Below are 24,832 nucleotides of genomic sequence, written 5' to 3' on the forward strand. Positions count from 1 at the left end.
CCAACAGATGCATATCTTCCATTAGAATTCCACTGAGCATTGAGGTTGGGATTTTCCAGAGACCACATTAAGCTCTGTAGCATTGGCAGTGCAATGAAATTAAGTGACCTTTTCTAGTCACATTCTTGGTGCAGAGCACACCTGAGACTTATATGATTGAGCAGGCACTGTTGAGGAATCACTTTTGCTGTTACAAGCAACATTGAATAGGGAATAGTGGTTATAAGGATTGCAGAGCTTCTTCATAAATCCTGTAAAAACTCTGAAATGGTTTCTGCTCCTTCCTTCAAACTCTGCTGAAACTCCTGTTGCCCAGAGGAGTCTTCTACTATGTCCTTGCTTAATGGTTCAATAATCAGAGGATCTTATTTTTTTCCCTTCTGGAACCTTTTGATCCTCTAAGGGGTTTTGATTGTCCGTTTGTTTAATTTTATTTTAGTTATCTTTTTAGGAACAGATATACTGTGACAATAAAGCAATTCTCACCACAATGCTTGAAATCCTTGGTTCTGCTAGGACCCCACTCGCCAATCACAATATAAATGCATGGAAGAAGACAGTCCTTACCCTCATGCATCCAATCAGGGTTTCCATGTGAAATGTAGCAGATATATTGCATGGTTTAGATAATTATTTTAGCTGAACTATAGTCTCAAGATGCTAACTATAAATCAGATCACTTTGTGAACCTACTGGTCTTCAAACAAATAACATTAATTATTACAAAAAAAGATTGAGCTATATCAGAAATGAATATGACTGATTTTTGCTTCAATCAGGGTGTTTTTTTACAAATAAAAGTATTTATGTCACATAATGCCAAATAATATTTCTATATTTTCTCTATAATGTTTTTTGTTGTTGTTGTTTGTTTGACTTAGAGTCATAGATTTTTAAATTTACTTTTCTGCCTTTTCTTGCCATGGCTGAGGCAAATAAAGCTTCAGGGGGAATGATTTTGACACACACACACATACACAAACATCCTCTCATTTGGAGAGAGATCTTGATCAGTTCTTGGTTAGGTATCTCCATATTCAAACAAGACTCAATCCATATTCATCAGGCACTAAAAGAAAAAGAGTGAGATAGACTGACTACTTTTGCTTCGAGCACTACACTTGTTCTTTTGTTCCTGCTATATAGTATAGCACTATTTCGCTAGGGTATTTCACGAGCCATTCCATCGAAAAGCCAATCAGTCATCCAGAGATTTTTGGTTCTCTGGTATTTCAGGTATTCAGCCTTCCTGGGAAGTCCTGGCCATGCTGTTTCTCCCAGTACAAGGAGAGGAGCTAATCACATCATGTTGGTTCAACAATACAGAGAAACTCTGTATTCTTCATGGTCATAGGGTCAGGACTGGGCTCCAGACTGAACATTAAGCATTTACTGAGGCATCCTAAAGAGCCAGACACTCAAATTTTTGATCCTGAAACAAAGAGGAAAACGGTGTCCTTATTACTCTTGTTAACTCAGAATGCCTTCTGGAACATTTCATGTAGGAGAGTCAAAGACACCTCAGACTTCTGTACTCACTTTTTAATGATGAGAAAAGAAAAACCTTATATATTTGAAACAAAAATGTAGATTAAGTCTGTTGCTATCAACTACTGATGCTGAAAAGTTACCAAAATACTCTGGAAAGCAAACAGGAAAAACAGAGGGAGAAGCAAAGACTAGGTGACAGAAAACTTTCACTGACATTCAAGATTAACAAAATATTTTTAACTGCCTCAGAAAAAATTACACAGTGATATTTTACATACTTCACACTTTATCCTGTTTTCTAAATTTGTTTCATTTCACATGTCAATAAAGGAGAAATCACACATCTGTGGTTTTGTGAGAAACATTTCTCATGTCCTGAAACATTGGAGTGCAACAACCTTCACCACTTGGGATGGGTGATATCTGAACATTTCCATGACGGATGTTTTCCCATTTGCTATCCATTTAGGGGAGTCCTGAAATTACTAATTAGTACATGGTATTTTCCTGGAATGTGAAATGAGAAAAACTGGGTTATGTCTAAGTTTATTCCCTCTCTGGGAAAACAGCTGCTGAAATGTTTAAAGTCATCACTGGTGTGTGCTGATGATTGTGACTTAAAAAAAATAAAATAATAGGTGAAGAACTCTTTGCTAATGTCTGAAAGGGCATGTACATGTTTGTGAAACTTGCCACTAGCTTAAAAGGTAATTTCTTTGATTTCATTGTGTGATGCTCTGCACTGCCTCAAGCTACATTTGATTTATAGCCTGCTGTTAATCTAGTTACAACTCTTAATATTAGAAAATAAAGATCATCATCATATCAACTGCTGAAGAAATTGATCATGAACTGCAAGATAAATGAGAAGGTGACTGCAACAGGTTTGCGATTCTGAAGTCCCCAGGCTGTTCCCATAACAACAGGGGAAAAATATATTCTTCAAATCTTGCAATTGTTGTGACTTTTCTGAGAGAAATAATGCAACTGCAGCTACAGTTCATTCTTCTACATTTGATGGAAATGATTTGGAATATACAATAGGCCTATCTAGACTGGATAATACAGTTTGTGCAAATTTAGGAAAGAACTTACTTTCTGAATGAAAGTGACAAACTAACAAAATAAATTAAAATTTTCCTCCTTTTTCTAGCTGGCTTTCATTTAGGTTGAGTCTTTCAGAAGTGGCCTTACTTAGAAATCATTTGTCCCTTGTATCTACTATCATCCTTGTGACAATGGAGAAAATAGAAATCAAATTAATGCTATACATTAATATTGCACCTAGTATTAAACTGTTTATTTGTACAGTGCAACTCATCTGTGCCTGTGAGCAATATCATCTCACTGCTCCTAGTAATACCTGCAACCATCCATGAAAGCTCAAACAGTTACATTTGATACTCCAGAATCACTGCTTTCTAGGTTACAGTATTGCATCCAATAGCTGCATGCTTTCCTACATACATGGCCTTCAATCTGCACACATGAAAATGCATTTTGATTGACTGGACCCAGTTTACCAAATAATCCAGACAGCACTATCTTGTAGGTTTTTTTTTCCCTCAATATTTTAGTGTTTTGAAGCCTTCTTCAGATTTATGATCTATGATTTTATGATTATTTGGGAAACATGAGGAACACAGCTAGAGTCAGAAAAAGATATCTCTAGGATCTCAAAGGAAATATTTTTGTTTTGTAATATTTTTTAAATTAGTAACTCCTTTTTAGGATTTATTAATAATTTTTAAATATATTCACTGAGGATTTAATTATTGTGAAGCACTGATTCTTGTTTATGCAGTTGTAGATGAAGCGGTGCTCATTTGAGAATCATTTTTGTTACCTTTTACTACCTGAAGGAAGGTTGTAGCCAGGTGGGGGTTAGTCTCTTCTCCCAGGCAACCAGCACCAGAACAAGAGGACACAGTCTCAAGCTGCACCAGGGGAGGTTTACGCTGGATGTTAGGAAGAAGTTCTTCATAGAAAGAGTGATTGCCCATTGGAATGGACTGCCCAGGGAGGTGGTGGAGTCACCATCACTGGAGGTGTTTAGGAGGAGAATAGATGGGGAGCTTGGTGCCATGGTTTATTTGATTAGATAATGTTGGATGATAGGTTGGAGTCGATGATCTCAAAGGTCTTTTCAACCTGATCTATTCTATTCTATTCTATTCTATTCTATTCTATTCTATTCTATTCTATTCTATTCTATTCTATTCTATTCTACTCTATTCTCCATGAGTAGCATGGTGCAAAAAGAATCTGCATTGGTTAAAACTCTGGGGATCTGATGTCTACACTACATGCATTTCAGTGGTTTTACTTCTAATGCTCACTGAAATATGGATATGGTCATTTTGTGTGGGTATCATATGTGCACACTAGGAACCACTCCTAGGCATCTTCTAGTTTCATCAGAAGGAATGCAATTTATGCACTGCTGCAGAAGGAAAACCACAGAATGAAGCTGAATGCTGATTTGCTTCAATCATTAAGCATATATATGATCGTGACTCTATCACAAATGCTAACGTATTTGCTCCTCTCTTCACAAAGCTAGTAAAATAATCTGAAAATGAGTCTATAAATCAAATGAGTCTATAAATCAAGCCCTATGAGGAGAGACTGAGGGAGCTGGGGTTGCTGAGCCTTGAGAGGAGGAGACTGAGGGGTGACCTTATTGCTCTCTACAACTACCTGAGGGGGGTTGTGGTGAGGCGGAGGTTGGTCTCTTCTCCCAGGCGACCAGTACCAGAACAAGAGGACACAGTCTCAGGCTGCATCAGGGGAGGTTTAGGCTGGAGGTTAGGAGGAAGTTTTATACAGAGAGAGTGATTGCCCATTGGAATGGGCTGCCCGAGGAGGTGGTGGGGTCGCCGTCTCTGGGGGTGTTCAGGGCGAGGCTTGACAGGATGCTTGGTTGCATGGTTTAGTTGATTAGGTGGTGTTGGATGATAGGTTGGACATGATGATCGTGAAGGTCTCTTCCAACCTGGTCTATTCTATTCTATTCTATTCTATTCTATTCTATTCTATTCTATTCTATTCTATTCTATTCTATTCTATTCTATTCTATTCCATTCCATTCCATTCCATTCCATTCTATTTAACACCATAATTTCTATAAAATCCTGCCAGCTACCGATATTTATTCTCCATAGACTAAAGCACTTTTCCATTGTCCTCATGTTTGATGTTAAGTGAATAACTAGCCAGGTGATCCTGCTTGACAATTGTAAACCATCAGCACATTTTGAGCCTTTTGTTATACTCCCAAAGTTGTGGGGAGTATAAAAAAAAATCACACATTAAAGAACACACATTCTCAAGCAGAGATTTCCAGCCAGTTCAGATGTCTCTGGGTAAAATGGTTGAGCCAGAATGGATAACATAAATTCATCATATCACAGAATCTTGAGACAAAAATAATTTTGAAATGATCATTTAATGAACTAAATTTTTAAAGCTAATTTACTATTATACATGTCTCGAGTAGAAAGCTCCAAACTCATTATTTGGCAGATCCCAGGGCCAAGTATAGGTGCAATTTGGCCTAAATAGCTTTTGGCTGCAAACTGAGCAAGAAAGTAAACAAATATGCTGGTGTTGGCTTTGAGAGTTATAGGCACATTCTGAACAGAATTGCCTCTAAACACAGCTGCAGAGCTCGAATCTCTGATGTAATAAAGCTGTCTGGTTTATGGCAGACATACATCAGTGCTGCTCTGATGGCTCAATCTGTTAAAATCAGAGAATGACAATACACAATCTGTATATCGCAAATAAATCATTGGTATCACTCAGCATGTTTAGATAAATTGTAAATCATCTGGTGTAAGCTTTGCTTGAGAAATATAAAGCTGTTGGAGTTCAAGATTATGTAGGATTACCAGAGAAATAGGCTGACAATTTTATCTATTTCCTCCATCAACATGTTTATTTCATTCAAAGAACTTAACCACATGGGGGTGGAAAATTAAAGTCAGAAAACTAACACTTTAATAATTTTCTCCTCTGACACCCACACTCATCATCAAGCCAATGAACTGTGAGTATATGTACAAGCCTTTTAAAAGGAGTCTAAATTTAATGTAAAAAATCTAGGCAAGATCCTTTTACTGATATTTGAATCCGAACAATCACACTCTAGAACAGAGTTGAAAATAGAAATTCAAGGCATATGTTTTTAACTGCATTTTTACACACATACAAGTGAGGAATCGTTTTGCCCCATTCAATTTTGTTCATTTAAAAGGATCCTGATGGAACTGGTGGATGAAGTAGATAAAGACACTATCCATCATATTTGAAAAGCTGTGGCAGTCCAGTGAAATTTCCACTGACTGGAAAAGGGTAAAAATTGTGCCCATTTTTAAAAAGGGAAAGAAGGAAGACCCAAGGAATTACAGGCCAGTCAGTCTTACCCCTGTGCCCAGCAAGATCATAGAGATGGAAATTCAAAGCCCATTCCAACCTAGCCTTTAACAGTTCCAGGGACAGGGTATCCACAGCCTCTCTGAGAAATCTATTCCTGTGCCCTCACAGTAAAGAGCTTCTTCCTTGCATCTAATTTGAATCTACTATCTTTCAGTTTAAAACCATTACCTCTTATTCCATCACTACGCTCCTTGATGAAAAGTCTTTCTCCATCTTTCTTGTAGGACTTCTCTGGAGCCTTCTCTTCTCCACTCTGAACAATGTCAACTCTCTCAGTCTGTCTTGCCTTTGAGTAAGAGTTTCCTGAGAAACATATGTGGAGTATTTGGAGTCTTTGCATGTAGTGCTCTACTCATGGTTATTTAACTTCAACTTTACTTACTGTGGACCTTTTGTTGTCATTGTTTCCTCGGCAACTATAGTGTAAATCTGTAGACATATAAAGAGCTACTGGGATATGAACTAGGTTTTTTTGTCCTTTTAAACCCAAATAACTTTTGTGTGAACGTTGTAGATTATCATTTATCCATCAGTGATATAATCTATCGCATATCCCAGTACCTCTTACTGGGATGGCTTGAAAATATGTATGAGAGTAAGTGTGCCATGAAATTCCAAATATGAAAACTAAAATAATCTGAAAAATAAATGGCCACAGGGGATAAATATTTTTTTGTACCATCACAATAGCTAGCTGGAAAGAAAAGTTTCCCTGTTACTACATTTAAAAATATACTTATAATTCTGCATGGGCATCCTGGTCAAAATGATTCAACTGCTGTTATCTCTCTCTCACAGTATCACAGTATAACTAAGGTTGGAAGAGACCCCAAGGATCATCGAGTCCAACCTGTCACCACAGACCTCATGACTAAACCATGGCACCAAGTGCACGTCCAATCCCCTCTTGAACACCTCCAGGGATGGTGACTCCACCACCTCCCTGGGCAGCACATTCCAATGGCTAATGACTCTCTCTGTGAAGAACTTTCTCCTAACCTCGAGTCTAAACCTCCCCTGGCACAGCTTGAGACTGTGTCCTCTTGTTCTGGTGCTGGTTGCCTGGGAGAAGAGACCAACCCCTTCCTGGCCACAACCACCTTTCAAGTAGTTGTAGAGGGCAATGAGGTCACCCCTGAGCCTCCTCTTCTCCAGGCTCCAGGCTTCTCCTCTCTCCTTGCCACTGGAATATGAGAAAATGCTGCCAAAAATAAAACTTGACCGAAATGTCTGAGCTATATTTTTCCGCACAAAATTAACAACTATTCAAAATACAAAACCATCACGAATTGAGTGAAATACCCCACTTTTGTGAAAAACTGCAACACTCCAGAAATAGAACTGTTCAGTCAGTTGAAAGGTTTTATTTTGAGACAAAAGCAAATGTTGAAACACTAGATATACCACATAGGGAAGGAAAATATTCTGAAAAGCTATCCTTGTAAACCACTTCTGTCATGACAAAGAATGCTAACAAAGGTTCCTACAAGGTGTATATATCTTTTCTATGTACCAACAGGAATTACTTTATTAAATTCCTCATAAACAGTATTATCTATCTAATCTAAGATACTTATAACCTTGGTATCTAAGCATGCGAGAGCAACTGAATATATCACTGTGTTGCAGACAGAATGGAAAATTAAAAACTATATCTCCTAATCTTCCCTTTGTCTAGCTATGTTATAAGGCATTTCTTATCTCTTCCTCACTCTTATTATAATTTTTTATTTTGACAATTATTCAAACTCACAGGTTATTATCTTTCATATGATTTGGAGACTATCCATATGAAGTGAAATATAGATTTCTTAGTCTGTTTCCAGTCAAGCTGCTTCTACTAACGAATACCATATACACTTGACTGAAAGCATTTAATTTAATGCAATAATCTTGGAGGTCTCTTCCAACCTGGTTTATTCTATTCTACTGTGAACAGGAAAAGAAATTATTTTTATCAGCTACAGAGAAAAATCACTTGAAGTTATAGTTTAGTCATACAAGGTGGGAAATACTAATAAAAGACAACACTGAAGGTAATTCATAGAGGTAAATAAAAATTAGAATAGAATGGAATGGAATGGAATGGAATGGAATGGAATGGAATGGAATACAATAGAATAGAATAGAAGAGAATAGAATAGAATAGAATAGAATAGAATAGAACTAACCAGGTTGGAAGAGACCTTTGAGATCATTGAGCCCAACCTATCATCCAGCACTATCTAATCAACTAAACCACGGCACCAAGCACCCATCCAGTCTCTTTAATCTTGAGGTTTCTCTACTGTTAATTTTATACCAAAATTTAGTGCATAAAAATAATAAAATTTTGGATTCTGTTACACTTCTGTCTCTCAAAAACATTAAAAGTAAAAGCAAAAGCATCAAGATAAGTCATTGCAAATCTGAACATTTGATTATTGTGTTTGGTTACTTTGATCGGTTACTTTGATCAGTGAAAAACACCCAAAAATAAACTTTCCCTTCTGAGCTTTAAATGTCCAGGTACTGCATAAACCATTTGACTATATAGTGTATCTTTGTGAGCCATGAAATAAATTCTCAATTGTTATGTAGTGGATGTGTGTTTTAAGGAAAAATAGATATAATTTTAATCAGATACCTTATTACTACATTAATATTCATTAATATATAATTAACAAGAGACTTTATTAAAATAATTTCAATAAGAGGTCTTAAGCAATCTGGTCTGGAGGATGGTGTCCCTGCCAATGGAAGGGGGATTGGAAATAGATGATCTTCAAAGGTCCCTTCCAACCTAAACTATTCTTTGCATCTATGAATCTGTGAATTTTTATAACAAATGTGAAATTTTCCATTTGTGGAGCAAAAACCATCAAGTTCTCATGTTTTCAGTTTATGTCCAGTTAAATAATCTTCAATGTTTATACAGAAAATTCTGAAATGACAGAAGGCATTAGACATAAAGCATTCTTTAGTCAAACAGTTTACGCTCTCCATGAGGCTTGGTCTGACATGGTATAAACAGGACTTGCTTCAGTGTAAGCGGTCACATTTCTCATTTGTCCAGCTGCAACAGAAGCTGTGGTTGGCTACTCATCCATGAGGGCAGGGCAGGCAGCACCAGGGGTCGAAGTTTTCTTCGTGTAACACCAAAGTTCATAACCATCAGCTGCAACAACTCATTTTTATTTTTGATTGATTTTAAGACTATTTATGATAAGGTTCCCTCTCCACACTGACTGAATTGTTTTCACTCTTGGAAAGGTCCCCCTGTGCACACAGAGCACTGGTAAATGGGAGAGCTCTGTTGGATAAAGTCACTTAGTAAAGATTTCCTTGAAGACACAAGATGGTGTCATTGTACGTCCGAAGGACATCAGTTATATTGAGCATTGATTTATTATTTATTTTTGTCCTTGACTTATTTGTAGATTTTCCATCACCAGCACAATGCCACGGTATCCTTTATGTGCACTGATAGACATTATTCTACTTTGAGAAGCATTTAAGCTTATGAGTGGAGTTGTATTTTATGATGATCATCATAAAAAAGGTGAGAAAGGATGTGGAATAAAGACATCAAGCAGTTGGAACAGAAAATCAGTGGGAATAAGAATATATAGCAAGGTATAATTCAAAATCATTGCTGCAGCTGCTGATGCTTATGATAAGGTATAATGTAATAGCTCAGTAAGCTAAGCATAATAGTACCATAATTCATAAGACATAAGTATGAAAATCATTAACTCTTGCCCTGACAGTTTAATAAAGTTAATTGTATTCACAGTGCTATTAACTATGATAATGACTGCATTCTGGACAGCACTGATAGACATCTGAGCAGGTGTCTAGATGGCCTCACATAAAGTGTGTCTCTGCTGGAGAAATCAATCTTGAACAGCAGCCATATGTTGATGGCTAAGGAAAAGTAAGACTAAAGTCAGCATATGTAGTGTTTTCTCCTAAGACTCTCCCAGTCACCAATAATTTTCATCTCACTTCAACTGTGAATTTAAGACCTGCTATGAAGACCATGGAGATGAAATCTTTGCACTAATTAACAACAGGACTGCTGAGGACTGTGGAGAATTTTAGTCTCCATTTAATTCTCAAATTTCATTACACGTGATTTAGTGAGAACTTTTTCATTACTGGCTTGTTTTTAGATAACTGATTTTATTTCTGTAGGTCATGATCCTCTAATTTATTTGAAGGTCATCTTATGTTTAAAAGGCTATTTTACAGTCCTCTTCTTTGATAAAGGTATCATTTAAAGCCTAATTTCTGTCTTTTAGCTAAGCACAGAGAACAAAGTAATTGGATCCCCTTGCAGAGCAGTCTCAGAAATATAAGCCTTAAAAAGGAATAGATTTTTTACCTTTAATTATTATTATTATTATGGAATAAATACTTTGTATTAACATAAGTTTAGTGCCTTTGACATACTGTGAGGAAAACTATTTCCAAACACATCCACACCTATCTACAGGTATTTTACACTCCATGCACAGTCTCTGGTTAACAAACAGTATTTTGTGGATCTTTAAGATACAGGCACAAACAATTTTGAAAACTCCCAGGATTATTCTTTCCAGAAAGATGAAAAAATATGTGCATGCACTCAGTCATAAAGGGGAAACACAGGGTACCCAAAATGCACACTAACCAAAGGGTGGGTCAGGACTCACTCCATTTGCAGAAGTATCCTTAGATGGCATCTCATTCTAAGGGGATAGGATCCAACTTCCAGGGCACTTGCTGCATGGAGACCAACTCTAAATGTCTCCACAGTGGGACTCCATTTATACCTTAATTGAGTGTGCACTGCGGTTGGTTCTAATTAGTTGGAGAGCCAAGCCTATAGAACTGCACAAAAGCAGTGTTAAGAGCCTGGGCCCAGAGGTGCTGGTCTGAGAGGCACCAAGCTGACCTTCATCAACTCCTAGCAAGCCTCAGCCCTTTTTCAGGTGCCTGTCAAGATTTTGTGTTTCTGTCAGGGTCATTGTACCTGCCACAGAGTGGTCACTCAGTAAGCAGACAGTAAGTACCGTGAACAGAAGGAAGGAGCACTACACAGCCTGGAAGAAGAGAAGTAGTAACTGTTTTGTGTCTGTAAAACATTGATAGACATTTCAGTGCTGCTCAAGCCCAGACAAGCAACAGTAATCTATGCCACCCTGTCTGGTATATTATGATGTTGGTTTTCCACTATGTTTTTAGCAAAAACCATCTCAGATTACATTGCTTTAGCCCTGTAAACATTGCCTTGCAATAAAAGCAATTAAACAGCAGTCTTGTTTGAATCCATCTGTATCCTGATGCATTTTCTTCTCAAGCACCAATGAAAGTCAAAGACCAGCTGTTACCTGTGTTCTGCAATAGCTGCCAGCCAGCACTGCCATCTCCACTACAATAGAAAAACCTTTCTGCCTCCAGGCAGTTTTCTTAATGAGGAAAAATTCAATTGCAGACTCTTACTTATAGTCTGTGTGGTATGTAACTCAGTAAGACTATAACCTGAGATGGGCTTTGAAGGTGCTATTACAATTAAATAACAAATCTTACATCCCCGGTGTACATTTTGCCAAGAGTAATTCAGCTGTATTAGAAGACGGGGCCATAGCCCCTGCCCTGAAGATTTCACTCTATAAAGGTATAAAGCAGCCACAAATAAGAGAGGTGACAGAAAACTTGAGCAAAAAAAAGGAAATATTGTGGTCATATGCTTGCTTTGTTTTTGTTTTTGCCTTTTTACTATTTGTTTGGTTTGTTTGAACTTTGAGGGTTTGAATATCAGTACCCTGTGTTCAGTCCCTGTGCTCAGTACCTCTAATCTAATTGAATTGAACAAAATTTCTTAAATATACTCTTTCTGGTGCTAATGGTCACATAGGACATAATACTTTCACTTGGTAGGCAATTTTCTTTGACATTTTTTGAAATTGTGCTTTTTAAAGTTACAGCATTAATGAAAAAGGGGAAAAGAGCACAGAGAAGGATTTATATGACTAATTCCATAGGACTGGGACAGACAATGATTATACAGAAGGATCTTGGCTTAAGACAAGAATGTTTATAATATACCATAATGCCACTAAAATTCACATGTGCTATAGAATTTCAGAAGGAACCAAAATACCAAGAAATTACCCTCTATTGCTGCACTATGTATAAGTTCAATTCTCATACTGCATTGCCAGATACATAATAACAAAATTCTGATAGCTAAATACATAATAATTTTGTTTATCCACCTAATACTTTCCAGTTTATAAAACAAGTGCCAGCAGGAGGCAGTAACACATTCCAGAGAAAAGAAATGCGACATAGAAGTGATGTTCTCCTGAAAAGCTGCCTTTTACCTCTAGTGGCAAGACTCTAGCTGTAAATAGAATCACATCATAGAATGCTTTGGGCTGAAAGGGATCTTCAAAGGTCATGTAGTCTAACCCCCTGCAGTAAGCAGTTTCCAAGGAGAGAGCATCTATCATCTTACAAATGAGGATTTGTTTGAGTGTGTACACTCTAGATGATGAAAAACTTTGCATTTAAAGATTTTTGGAAACTGCAAAAATCTCCAGGGCAAGAAAAAGCACAACTGTATCATTTTGGGCTTTGCAGTTAGGAAATAGGATACATTGGTTAATTCACAACAAATGTTTTGTTACCTAGTTCTAAACATGAGCTAAATTATCAGTGGATATAATCTAGCATAAAGGAGGTAAATACAGAAATTCTGCTTAATTATTGTAAATATTTGTATTGCATCATAACTGTAATGTTCCCCTCCATTGCAGGAATTTCTTCAGCAGCTTTATATTTGCAGTGGCTAGTCTTTTCCCCTTCAGAGTGACTATTGCTGTTAGTTAGTTAGCTAGTTTGTTTGTTTGTTCTGTATTATTTTTGAGTGCACCTGGTAGAAAATATAACTCAAATCATAACTAACATGGCAGTGTTTGCCTGTCCTTTGTCTAAGTAGATTGGTAAACAGAGTGTTGAATGTAAAATCTTCTTTTGCATTTATTTTCAGGGTTTGAAACAGTTCCTACTGCTTCAGTTAAACCAAAGGATTATCTAATTATTCCCAGTTAAACACAATTTAACTGAAAGTTATTCTATAGCCTATTACAAACTGGAATAACAGAATATAGAATATATAATAACAGGGAGTTATTCTATAGCCTATTACAAACTGTCTTTGGAAATTGTTATCATGGTAGTAAATCGGATAATTAGCCACTGTGAGCTACTTTATCTTCTGCTGTATCTATTATGAAGCTTTTTGATAGCATTTTGTTCTGCATAACATGATTAGTTCATAAAGTTATGTTTCAGACCACTTTGAAAGCGCCTGTTGTTTTCAAAATCATATCCACATGACTGGAGTTACAGGCAATACAAGTGACACACAAAAGCAGTGCTTACCTGCTCTACAGTGGGTCCAGTTAAAGGACCTAAAATCACAAAACCCAGGTAAAATGAAGATACCAGAAACAAAGGTCAGTTTTGTCTCCTACCTACCCAGTGTACAGGGATCTTTTTCCAAAATGGTATACTTAATTTTCACTGTACTCCTACATGACTAAGCCTTCTTCATTGTTTTGTAGCCTTCTCCATTGTTTAGTAGCCTTCCTAGTAGAGGATCACACACGGCTCTAGCCTAAAGCTGTCTCTCCATATGGTTCAGGGTTTTTTTGAATCCAATTTGATTCTACTCACTGACAGATTCAAGAGTACAGAGAAGATTGGTGTAGTCATGCTTATTTGTCTTCCAGAAATCTGTAGAAGTGGCACATAACAGTTTTGAAAACTATCCCAATTTTATTAGATTTCCTGGGCATTGAAAATAACCTATTTTTCTTCCACTCTCCCTTCACTGATTTTAAACTCAGAAGCTTCAGGAACATAATGTTGTACAAAATGCAATATCTAATATTTCGACTCCTTCACACAACTATAACTTCAAAACACAAGAATTGCTGATTCATTCTGAACCTTACATATCTACATTTATTGATTTTAATTAAAAAAAAAAAAGGAAAAAAATTATCTTGGACTCTAATCTATGCATGAAAGTGAAGTAATAAATTACTTTCATCTTACACTATAAAAAAGTTACATTACATGTCAAAATATATCACCTGAACAGTGTCTCCACAAAACCAGTGTCAACTGTTGAGGAATAGTCCCTCTGCCTAAGAGGGAAATGTTTCATCATCATTTTTTTCTCTCGCTGCTTAGACTGCATTGAAGTGGAAGGCTGAGATATTTGTTCTACATTGATATTAGAATTCAAAAGACAACATTATTAATAAAATAGACAGGTAGCATGACTTAATTTGTAGAACAAATTTTGCAGCCAGATCACAATAGATGCCAATTTCCTACACATCTCATAAATAATTCAAGGAATATTCTTACAGAAATCCAATTACTTTCTATAAAATAGAAGCAGCATCACTTTTATAAATGCAAATTCTTGATGTTCCTGAAAAATGGAGATGAAATAAAATCTTTCCAGTGGAGGGGACTTTATAGCAACTGCATTAAAAGACACAAATGAAGTACTGGTGAAAAGCGCGAGATGATCAGCCCTGACAGTGAGCCTTCCTTTCATCACAGCTGTGACACACAAATTCTATAATATCTCACCTGTGAAACATGTGGTTCAATATTTATAGAGGAAAAACATTTTAATACCATATCAGCTAAAAGTCAAATATTCTACTTCTTGCAAAAGCAACACTTGTGTCCCGAGTATATATATGTCGCAAATGTGCTATAATTTTAAGCTACTTAGAAATGCGCATGTGTCTTACGATTCTGCTCTAGTGATTAAATGGATGAAGAACTAACTTCTTCATTAGCCTCAATTCCACCTATTTTGCTGTCCCACTGTTTTGCCCACAGGTCACTGGATATGAATCTTACCTTTTTAAAATATTTATTTCAAAATAAAAAAGATGCTGTGTAAAGCTACAAGAAATAATGCACAGTACTGTCCACAATGGCATTCAACTCATTCTAGTACAGCTAGCACAGTTCTGGAGTCTTGAATGCCTACTGTTCTCAGCAAAATGTATCCTGAAAACTGAAAATTTTGTAACTCTGATGGATCAGCTCCCTAACTGCTTACAGTATTCTGCTGTCACAGAATTTATTGGTGCAACAATATACTTATAAAGAATCTGTCAGAACTGCTGTCATTTAGTGTCCTTTGGAATTTCTTTATGCTGTTTTATTTGTCAGAGCACTTCCCTTAGAATACCCACTGCATTATTTTTTTTTATCATTTGAGTAATTTCTTGAATTCTACAGCAATCACTATGGTTTTGCAGTATTTTACCACAAAATACTCATATTTCTCAGAACTACTTCTCAATTTCCTATATTCTTTCACAGTAGTGGCTAAGATTTCAAAATTACTAGTTCTAACTGTCCTGGAAGAGGCATTAGCAAGCCAGCTAAACCTGTTTGGCCACCGACCTTTCTCCTCCCTACCCACTGCAGGGTCCTGGTTTGAGCATTAGGAGCCAATAGGCAGGTGTCTTTGAGGCTGCCTGGAGGGGGTGGAAGCTGGACCTTGTGCCTCACATTTCAGGTAGGCAACTGCACATGTCAGAGGCTATTTGAGAAGGTGTGTGCAGTTTTGTCCAGAAAAGGGCAACGAGGCTGGTGAGAGGCCTTGAGCACAGGCCCTTTGAGGAGCGGCTGAAGGAGCTGGGATTGTTTAGCCTGGAGAAGAGGAAACTCAGGGGAGACCTTATTGCTGTCTACAACTACCTGAAGGGTGGTTGTAGCCAGGAGGGGGTTGGTCTCTTCTCCCAGGCAACCAGCACCAGAATGAGAGGACACAGTCTCAAGCTGCACCAGGGGAAGTGTAGACTCGAGGTAAGGAGAAAGTTCTCCACAGAGAGAGTTCTTAGGCATTGAAATGGGCTGCCCACGGAGGTGGTGGAGTCACTGTCCCTGGAGGTGTTCCAGAGGGGACTGGACATGGCACTTGGTGCCATGGTTTAGTAGTGATGAGATCTTGGGTGACAGGTTGGACTTGATAATCTTTGAGGTCTTTTCCAACCTTATTGATTCTATGATTCTATGATAATCAACCTATCACTGACCAGGCAAATGAACCTGGATCAAATTGGCTTGGAAAAATTGTTTTAGATATTTAATAAATCATATTCATACTTTATCTTATTTCTGACTTATCAATTTGATCAAAAACTATATCACTAACACAGGATTTATTAATCACTGTACTGCTTACTCACCATAGACAGAGGAAAAATAATGAATCAAATCAAAATCACCATAAAATTGTGCTGTTTGACCTCTACTTACAATTGTTGAATTGAATTATTTTGGTTATAGTATGTAGTTAGTGGTGTCTCCTACATTTTAATTCCAGTTTCACTTTCATTACTTATGATGTGGGCAAGGGTCATGCAAAGAAAAGAACAGGACCTGTGGAGGGGCTGAACTGAGGAAAGAAAGCAAAGAAAGGGAAGAAAGGAGCCAAGAGAAGGCTGAACATTAGAAACTGAAGGTCAAACTGAGATCACACACTGGATCACAGATGGATTGTTCTGAAGACTGAATTCATGATGGATTTCTTGTCTTGATTTGCTGCCTCAGATTTTCCTTTTCCAACAAGAAATTTAAATTGTACATTGAGAAATAAGTCACAAGCAGTTGAAAACCTCAAGAATCAATATCATAGACTGACATTCAATCACCAGGATGTTCTCTTAATGATTTTCTGTCCTTCTGCTGGGCTGGAGGAATGTACTAATAGTGGAAGAATTATCATAGCTAATTCTATATTCTTCCCTCTACTGCTTCTTCTTTTTATAAATGACTCAGTAATCTCTCCCTTGGACAGTGAAATTACTTCAGTGACATCCAGGATATCAAAACTATTGTTCAAAGGCAAAAGTACATACTAATTATAAAAGTCAGTAGCCAAGCTCTGCTTGTGCTTTAAATATTTCCTTTTCTAAATGCACATGGAACAAGTATGCACTGCTAGGAATAGAAAACTGAAGTACCTACAAGACAGTTTACATCTCAAAATGCCTTGTCTGACAAGCTGGAGACAAATTTGTACCCAGTAAGACTTCTAGTGGAGATGTATGAAGGACTGATTCTTCTTTCTGTGTTACAGAAATCAAACAATAATGCAGAGTATTCTGAATACGCACAATTTTGCCTTTCAATACTAGTAATTTGTGACCACCTATGGAGACATTGTCATTGGTCGAAGACTCTAAAGATTCTGGTTCTTCAAATAAACTATTTTGAGAGGAGTTCTTCACAGTCATCCCTGCAGAAAGCAAACAAAACAATCTGTGATTGAAAAAAAAAAAAAAAAGAATTAATCTTTCCTTAATTGAACTTTCTCAGCCAAACCCACACAAAATTCACAGTCTCCATTAATACTACACTGTTGTTTGCCTGATTACACTAAATCATCTCATTTTATTTTACTTTTGCTTCAGTTATTGCTTTTTTCCCTGATGCAAAATCATCTATTTGCTTTCAATTTCTGCTGCAATTTCTCACTAGAAACCACACTTTATTCCTACTTTTATAGTATGCTGTCTAATGCTACCACTACAGAATGAAAAGCCACTGAAGTTGTTCTGGGTTTTCTGTATTACAGTGAATCAGAATAGATTTGGAACTTTAAGGCCCACTGGATTGTATTTTCAAGCACTTTGCTAATGTCTTAGCTAAGAAGTGAGAACACTAGGTAAAAAGTGATGAAATTTCTGTAGTGTACTAGCTGACTGGTCTGAGATACCTGTAACTTAAGAAGAATGATGCTTAGTAAAGAAGAAATCTTTGACACTGGGTGGCAAAAAACTGGAAGAGCTTGTCCAATACAAGTGTATTCTAGACACCATCAAAAGCTTGATGAGAAATTATTATTTTGTGTGCTGCATCTTACAATAACTTCCTGGTGCTCTCTTAAATTATATAAAGATTTCTATGAAACTTGCTTGTGTTTTCCACTACTGATGTCCTTTTTCACCTGGGGTTTAAACTATTAATTAAAATAATTTCCTTAATATCTCCCCATCTCAGAGATCTCAGTTCTGTTTCTCAGGCTTTTGCTACCCTTCCACTCAGGTCTTGGAAGGAGATTCAAATCATCTCATTCCTCTGGTTTCTACTCTGGGGACATGGTAAAAGGTGCTGGAGCCAGTGTTCTCCATTTTCTCACTACTTGCCCTGGCCTTGTTTGTTTGTTTGGGTTTTTTTTTTTGCTATAAGGGCCAGGTCTACTTATCATGATAATAAAAGTTATTAAAGCAGAAGAAAACTTTTCTAAAGAGAATTGTAAGTTAGATTTGTCAATAAGGCAAGTAGGGTTTTATTCTGCTTACTTTAAATATGGTAGTCATTAATTCTAGTTATGGCAAAATGATACTGCTGAAAAATGAAGTCAACTAATTCTTTCATTTGAATGACAAAGCATCCTCTCATAAAACACAGATAAAATAAAATTGCAATCATACCTTTCCTTCTCTCTGAAACATTATATTGCAATTTAGGAGAACATCCTTGACTGTAGAACAATGGTTAATTTAAATACTATTAAATCATGGGTATTTTCTGTAATTAATATTTTACAAAGGCAAAATCTACTTTATCAGAGTCATTTGCCATTTACCTCACAATCATTATATGATGAAAGGATATGATTTCAGGTACTTTGTAGCTCATTGCAACATCTGCTTTCTAGTGAAGGGGTTGCTATTTTACACTTGACTGCTAGCTGAGGTAAACACAGTGTCTGATTTGAGATCTTTTTATTTTCCTCTTAGGCCAAGTTCTACTGAGTAACCAAGAAATATTAATGAATATCTGTACTTCTTATATTATTTCTCTTATTTCAGGATATGCACATTAAAGTAGTCCATAAATAGGATAGGATAGGATAGGATAGGATAGGATAGGATAGGATAGGATAGGATAGGATAGGATAGGATAGAATAGAATAGAATAGACCAGACCAGGTTGGAAGAGACCTTCAAGATCATTGTGTCCAACCTATCATCCAACACCACCTAATCAACTAAACCATGCAACCAAGCACCCTGTCAAGTCTCCTCCTGAACACCTCCAGTGATGGTGACTCCACCACCTCCTCGGGCAGCCCATTCCAATGGGCAATCACTCTCTCTGTGTCAAACTTCCTCCTAACCTCCAGCCTAAACCTCCCCGGCGCAGCTTGAGACTGTGTCCTCTTGTTCTGGTACTTGTTGTCTGGGAGAAGAGACCAACCTCTGCCTGTCTACAACCCCCCTTCAGGTAGTTGTAGACAGCAATAAGGTCACCCCTGAGTTTCCTCTTCTCCAGGCTAAGCAACCCCAGCTCCCTCAGCCTCTCCTCCTAGGGCTTATGTTCCAAGCCCCTCACCAACTTTGTTGCCCTTCTCTGGACACACTCCAGCAAGTCAACATCCTTCCTAAACTGAGGGGCCCAGAACTGGGCACAGTACTCAAGGTGCAGCCTAACCAGTGCAGTGTACAGGGGTAGAATGACCTCCCTGTTCCTGCTGGCCATACTGTTCCTGATGCAGGCAAGATCAATGTCTAAATCATGGTTGAACCCACAGTTTTGAGCACCTGTACAAAATGCCACTAATAGTCATTTAATAGAGCTAATGGCAGAATTTAATACTGCTTGGAATGTACATAGGAGGGGAGGAAAAAGCGTGACTAAATATTGTTCCCTCTGGCATATGGATCAATGGAGGCTTCATGTTGCATTGTACAGCAATCACCTTCTATTCTCCATCCTTCAGCTGGGCCCCTGTGATGTTCCTTTTCCCAGATGTTTATATTTGTAATTGTTCATGAAACAGCATGTGCCTCCTCACTGTGGTAATACCCATCACTCCAGCATGTCAGCAACAGTCACCCAGTGTAACATGGTTAAATATTGACTGTGCAAACACACAGAATAATTTGAAAGCCAAATTTTTCTTTCTGTCATTTTTTTCCCGGACAACTAACCTGAATCTTTTCATATGTAATTACACTGATGATGAGGTGTGAATCACAAAAAGTTACAGACCCTTAAAAATTAGCTTAACAAAGGCAATAGAATCGTCAGTTCTCTTAAGTACTCCTGGATTTATATTCCAGCTTCACTGCTGTCTCAAGTTTCATGTTCCACTGTGAGATAATCAATTAAAAGAGTCTGGCCTCAAAACAATAATTTATAACAGTTGTCTGTGCTTATACACAGCACTTGGATGTCTGAAATGTCCTTGAAAAATCTTCAAATGAGAGACAAGCAGTTTCAGAAGTACAAATTAGATTTTATCTAATAGTCATTCAGTTAATGAAGGGGTGGGTGGGTGAAGAAACAGTTGATAATGTTTTTGTTTAGATCTCTTCATTCTGAAGCCTTAAGTCTTCAGTCAAGAGTGACCTCACTGATCTCACAATACATTGGCTTTATTGAAGCAGGGAAAGGAGAAACCACACATTCAAGATGTTCCAGTCCAATGTTCCTTTATAAATTCTTCTATTAATTACCACAAACAATTGTTTTATTACCAAGAAATCTCCTGAGAATAAATTAGACTTGGACTTTACTTGGGGGGAAAAAACCCAACCTATTCAGCAAAGTAGATAACTCATCTAAAACAACTCATATTAGTAGCTATTAGAAGACTGCTACCTTCAATTTGACAAGGTAGATGTAAAAATATTAACATTTAGGTAAAGGAGAGGCTTAAGCCATTCTCTTATCAAAGCATCTTGACTAACCCTCATGAGGTGGGATGAAGGTAGACACTGTTGGCTGGTACTGATTGTATGTTTGAAAAACAGAGGTGTTTTCTACCCCTTTGAAATACGTTTCTGTACAACTGAGGATCATCCTGGCCCTAGGAGTAGAATTTGTCCTTCAGACTCTTCAAATTATGTCAGAGATGATGAAGACTCATATCATGGTACCAGTGGGGTGTTGTTTCTATGAGGCTTTTACAGGACTTCCATCTACTGGCTGGCAGATTTATCATTTCAGGAGAACAAAGTTCTGGTTGTCATGTGAGAATGACTAGTATCAGCCATGATGTGGAGCTCTCAAAATCAGGAGAGTCAATGGATATTCAGTGCTGCAAATCAAAGCAATTTGGCCTGAGGGAATTGGGTGAAGTGATGGCAAATCTTGCTGTTTGAGGTAATTAAAAATCACACTTCTGAGAGTCCATTAATGATCCCAAAGAACAGAAACCATTATGTGAATGAATCATGCTCTGCCATCCTCAGCTATTACTATCAGTTGGATTGAGAAGATTCAATCCACAATGTGAATCTATTTAGTCATAATCTGCTTTCTGATTGTGTCCCAAGGAACAATATTTATACATTGGACCAAACACTGAACAAATTGTCAAGTGATTGATTATTTTATCCCCTGAGAAGAAGCCAAAGGCTGCTTTGATTTAAATCTTGTTGACACAAATTGACTTCTCTTTGCTTTTTGTTTTCTAGGAAGATACCCTTACTGTAAAAATTGCTGCGCATATGCAGTTAAACAGTAAGTTAAAAGGATATGAATGGAGGAAATATTTTCAAATCTAATAGAGGGGGAAAAAACAAACAAAACCCCCAAAACAAACAACAAAACAACAACAACAACAAAAACCCAAAAAACCCAGAGACTTAAAGAAAGCCATCTGCCTTATTAAAATTGTGCTGGTTCTGAAAGCAGATAAAAGTTATAATGGAGATCGGGAGAACAGCTCAAGATCTGAGCTCAAAAGGCTGTTCTGTGTATCTTGATAGTTTAAGTATTTAGAGGTAAATAATGAATTGATGAAGTCCTACTTGTTGTGAGAGAGGGAAAGCAACACCTGTGCTATTTGTGGTGTGTTTCTTCTTTCCTTGTCCATCCTCAGTGAACCTTATATACACTTGACAGAAAATTATGTATGCTTTTTACAGTTTCTTTAATAGTTTTGTGAACGTCAATGGCAATTCAGGCAAATTTATGGAATAGAAACCCATTGACATTACTGTGTGCAGGCACCACATTTGGCTCAGGGAGACCATAAACTGTAAATGCTGAAAGACCAGGAAAATATGAGGAGGTATGTTGTTCTTTGGTTGCTACCACTGAGCAAATTTTTGGATGGATGAGTTTCTGTCCCAGTGTAGTAGTACTGTTATGGAATAACAATGAGCTCAGATTCACTTTATTAATAAAGCTGTGAATACCTATTTGTTGGTAGTGATGGGCAGCTTATACTAGGTCTGTTAAAAGCTATCAGCTCGCTTCAACTCCCTTTGAAATTTGTCTTCACCTCATAATTCAGACCATATCTGAACATGGATAGAAAAAAATTTATTTCAGGAACACAGAGCAAGACAAATATTTGTCTTAAACCATCATGCACTTAATAACAATCCTTAAATCCAAATACAGAAAGTTAACTTAAAATGGTTTTAAGCAAGTATGAAGCCTATAGTGCAATGAAACAAATCTGGTGTAGCTTCAGTCAAGCTATGTCAAGAAGCCTTTGCTTCTGCAGTCAGTCTGAAGGAAATCTCCCAACACATGTATATAATTTGGAATTATCTTCATTCCAGTAGCAGTATACTGTGTCATGTGTAACTACAAGGAAGAGAATGCTTTATCATCATTATTTCATTCAGTTAACCAGAAAAAGGCTCTCATCCTTGTTCATGTCTCTGTCACCTGTTTGATGACAAATACAATATTTGTTTTATAAGCCTCATCCAAGCGCCAAAGTAGTCTACAACATTGATGGAAATTGATTATTTCACTTCATCTATTCTGATTTTTCTCATGCCATCCTGAGTGTATGGGTCCAGTGGTTAATAATTTGGATGCATGTTTGTTTAATTGTGGCTGTGAATGATATGTGATGTGAGGCAGGAAAGTTCAGTTTGCAGTGCAAGCATTACTTTCAACTGGCAGCACCATGACAAGCAAAACTGGAACTAGTTACATCAGCAGTGAAATCAAGAGTTTAATGAATGGTAAAGATGTTATTTCTTCCCTCACCATGGTCCATGAAGCTCGCTGAAAAAGAGACCAAGCTCACACAGTTGCTGCCACTCCTTTTCTTATGCTAAGAACATAGAGGAAAATTTTGTCTCCTGATTTTTCCAACTGGCATTAAAATTTGGGACAGAGGTAAAAAACCCTTGCTGAAATGTGCTCTCCAGGCATACAGGCTGAATGAATTATATGTTTGTGAATTCGGACCCAAAATGAGCAGCTGTGATCATGAATTTAGGCATTCAGGTGGATTGAGATAGCACCATTTTCAGTTAAAATGAAACAGGAACTGATCAGAAGGAGTAATATAATGTTCCTGTGGCTTCAGAACTTCCAATATAAATCCAAACTTACAGTACAGTGAGTCACCAGATCATCAATATAATAAATCTGCAACAGTTCAGATACCAGAGTTTACAGGAGAAAATTTATTAGCCAGTTCTATACAACAGATAATGCCAGTGGAACAACAGTGACAGTTATAAAGAGTCAGAATTTGTTTCAAATAGTAATGATAGTGCCCAAGCTGAGGACAGCACACATTACTCCTGCAGCAGAACCTGACCTCTCATTTCCATGCAGGAGCACCACAGAGGCTTTGATATGACCTCCCTCCTGCACAAACAGTGAACTGAAGTGCAGACTGATGAATTTTAAGAGGAGAATGCAGGCATATTTCTTGGTGTGAGAAGGATGCACAAAAAAAGCAAAACTCTCTCATGAACTCATGGAAATTGTGGTTAGAATAAAGCTCCAAAGACTCAGACATTCACAGATCCACAGATTGCATCAGGACAAATGGGATCCTTGAAGGTTGTCTTGTTGAACCCCCATGAAGTTAACAAGGACACCGACAAATATATCAGGCTACCCAGGGCCACATCAAGTCTGATCTTGGATGTCTTTAGGGACAGGGCCTTAACCACATTCCTGTGAGACCAATTCCAGTATTTTACCACTTTTATTGTAAAGAACTTCCTCCTTATATACAACCCTGCTCCAGTTTGAAACCGTTGTCCCTCATTCTATCACTACATCCCCCAGCCTTCCGGTAGGTCCATTTCAGATGCTACTTAAATAAGACTCTTAAAATTTTCTCCCAAAGTAAACCAAGATAAATACTCCTCAGTCAAAACAAAACAAAACAAAACAGAGATTTAGTGTCTCATGCAAGCCTGAACCCATGTGTCTTTTTAATTAAGTGAAAAGAAGGGTAAATGTAATGGAAGTAGAATTTGGATTTCTTCACTAAGGCTAGCATCTTCCTTTGCTTTCTACTCAGAGCTTCATAACTACAACTAAATATGTCCATCCAACTAAGCTGCACTCTTACCAAATAAAATCCTGACAAAACATCATGCATGCAAATAGCACGTGTGAAAAGCACGTCATAGCTGTATTCTGCTGCCCTCTTCTGACACTTGATTATCATTACAACAGTTTAGGATAATGCCTAAATGCGAGATTATCATCGAATAGTTTGGCATGGAAGGAACATTAAAGGTCATCTAGTTTGAACCCCCTTGACTTCAGCAGACCTTCCACTGTATCAAGATGACCAAAGTCCCATCCAACCTGGTCTTGAGCACTTCCAGGAACTGGGCATCCATAACCTTTCTGAGCAACCTTTTCCAGTCCTGCTCCACCACATCTTTCCAGCTAATCTAAATCTCCCTTCTTTCAGTTTAATGCCATTATCACTTGTCCTATCACTACATGCACTTATACAAAGTTTGTCTCCAGCTTTCCTGTAGGTCTGTACAGAAAGGATGGGTAAGGAGTGTTTAAAAGGTCTTGTAGTGATAGGACAAGGGGCAAGTGTTTTAAACTGAAGCAAAGTAAATTTAGGTTGGACATAAGG

Source organism: Dryobates pubescens, chromosome 3, assembly GCF_014839835.1.
Source record: "Dryobates pubescens isolate bDryPub1 chromosome 3, bDryPub1.pri, whole genome shotgun sequence".
Lineage (NCBI taxonomy): Eukaryota > Metazoa > Chordata > Aves > Piciformes > Picidae > Dryobates > Dryobates pubescens.